This window comes from Pelobates fuscus, chromosome 4, assembly GCF_036172605.1.
Source record: "Pelobates fuscus isolate aPelFus1 chromosome 4, aPelFus1.pri, whole genome shotgun sequence".
NCBI classification, from domain to species: Eukaryota; Metazoa; Chordata; class Amphibia; order Anura; family Pelobatidae; genus Pelobates; species Pelobates fuscus.
Window position 1 is genome coordinate 392,661,891 of NC_086320.1, and position 2,976 is coordinate 392,664,866.

The window sequence follows — 2,976 nt, forward strand, 5'->3', positions numbered from 1 at the left end:
TTTTACAGATATATGTAAAAAATATACTTAATAAAAACATTTATGTTCTGTTTTCCTTCAACATGTACCGTATATACTCGAGTATAAGCCGAGTTTTTCAGCACATTTTTTGTGCTGAAAAACCCCAACTCGGCTTATACTCGAGTCAATGTCTGTATTATGGCAATTTGCATTGCCATAATACAGACAGGGGGCTGTGGGGGCTGCAGAGCCGTTTCTTACCTCTCCGTTCTCCGTCCGTTCAGCACCTCGGTCAGCTCCCAGTGTAAGTCTCGCGAGAGCCACGGGGTCATAGTGCGGCTCTCGCGAGACTTACAGCACCTCGGTCAGCTGACAGAGAAGCTGCACGGACCGGCGCGGAGGAGAAGGGAGCTGACAGGAGCTGCAAGAGAGGTAAGTGAACTCTCTGCCAGCCCCCTCCCCCCCCCCCCCCACTGAACTGCCAATGCCACTGGACCACCAGGGAAGGAGAGCCCCCCTCCCTGCCATGTATCAAGCAGGGAGGGGGGACGAAAAAAAATTTAATAAAGTAAAACATAATAATTAAATTAAAAAAATAATAATAAAAAATTATTAAAATAATTTTAAAAAATAATAATAAAATTGCCCACCCCCCACCAAGGCTCAGCTACACACACACACACACACACTGCACTCATACACACACTGCACTCATACATACACACACGCTGTGCAGATAAAACTCATCAGATAATTGTGTGGGAATTTGCTCACTGCAAAAATGTGATGATATACTTACATTGTAAAAGCCTCCTTGTGTGACTGCAAAAGACAGCAACCCATCTTTCCACAAATGGAAAATAGCCACAACTGTTTAACATACCAAGCTATTGTCACTCACGTAGTACAGAGCCCAGGACCTGGCTCTCGTTTTAACACTTCTTAGTGTTTCAACTGTCTCTCTTGATTTGCAGCATTCCTCCTGTGGCGGACCGCCTGGTTCCCCGACTGGGTACCTCCGCCAATCACATTTCCTAGGTATCACCGGGACACCATAAGCACTTCTAGCCCCGCAGCTTTGCTGGGGTCTCGCTGGATCCAGCTCCCAGTGGGTAGACCTCTCTTCCAAAGAGTATAGCGGTTCCTCCCACACATGAGCCGAGGCTTAATGCTGGGAGTAGGTTGGTTTATTCAGGGCCCCACATGGCCTTTTATGCAAAAGCTCCTACACGGGGTTTCTAACACAAAATTACAGGGTAATCCCTCCCATGATCCTCTGTGCCTGAGAGATAATTACCTTGGAAAAAACATATAATTAAGTTATCTTAAAAATATAATTAAGTTATCTCTCAGGTACAGAAAAATCTACAATTTATAAAACACAGAAAACAACCCTGTACCCCCTCAAGTCTTATATCCTCGAATAGCTTGGATCAAAGAGCACAAAATATCAAAAAAGCGCTTATATCCCATGAATACAGCCGAAACGACACCGGGGTAAAGTTTTGACCGACAAACATGAGGCTGCTGCCCAAAATAGTTCCATAGAATCAGTGGTAGCAGTCGATCTCTTTTGGCAGTCCAAAAATGAATGAATTACCTAACGTAGTCCATAGTCATAACGTGGAGCTTCTTCCCCTAATCCATACACACGATTCCACTGACCAGTGCTCTTCTGGGATGGAAAGAACCGAACAGAGGCAGGGATGGAAGTTCAGCGGTGTCAGATTTTAGTTCCATGCACTCGATGACCAAACACCGTTGTCTGTGTTTGTGCGAACAAGATGGCCGCCACCACATGTTCGTGCATATGGACGGTAGCCACCCAGACGAACACTTAGAATACTGCGGTGAGAATCGTTACAAGGTGTCAATAGGCCTTAAGAAGCATCCCGGGTGGTCTTTGGCTTGTGAGTTTGTTTGGTTCCCGAACAGTACAGGGAAACCACACTGATGAACTGAGCCTCATCACGTGTTCTTGGAGGGACCTGCTGGCCAGCCTCTTAACAAAAGAGTATGGGCCCTTTAAAAAAAACCTATGTGAACAGACTTGGTCCTTGGGATTTTATATTTGGTTTGGGAACCGAACAGCCGCACGAACCGAAGACCACCCTGGAGCTTGTTAAGCCTAATGGCGACTTTGTAGCAATTTCCACCGCAGTGTTCGAAGTGTTCATTTGGGTGGCTGCAATTCCTATAGACGACCACGAAGTGGTGGTGGCCATCTTGTTCGCATGAAAGCAGGCAGCGGTGTTTGGGCATGAATCTCATGGAACTGAAAACGGACACAGAAACTCCCAAACACCACTGGATTTCCAGCATCGCCTGTGGTCGGTTCTACAACACGTAGAAAGGCGCTACTTGGTGGAAACGTTCCCACAAACAAGGGGAACAAGCTCCAGGGTAAGAACATTGACTCTGTTCGATAGTTTGTTCGGTTTTTAAACTACTGAACTAGACCGACCGCAAGCCCTGATTCTCTGGAACTGTTTTGGGCATGGGACCATGCGTGCAGTCGGTCAAATTATGACTTCCAGTAGATAGTACCCTAATTCCCACAGTATTAGGAAGCATTCGACTAAAAGTCTTTCAGCCAACTTTACTAATACTAAGTAATAATTACTTAGTACTAGTAAATAAGGTAGATTAAAATCCCCCTCAACCACCTAGGAATAGAACACGGCAGCGAGGCATGGACCGCACACGTCTTAATTACCGATTTTGGCGGTATATATACAGAGACAGTGAACCAGGAATCATTCTATTTTATTATCCGGTTGAAGAAGCCACATTGCAGTGGCGAAACGCGTTCCAGTTTCTTATTGGACATTGAGCCATTTTTATTTTGTATTGTACTAATACATTTTATTTTATTTGAGACACTTTATCCTGGTTCCAGATCTCATCCATTTCAACACGGGAGTGCAGTCCCTAAACTGCACAGCGCCTATACATAGAGTCATTAGAGACTCTCTGTTTGTAAGTATCCACTTGGGAATTTTATGTACTTTCTCA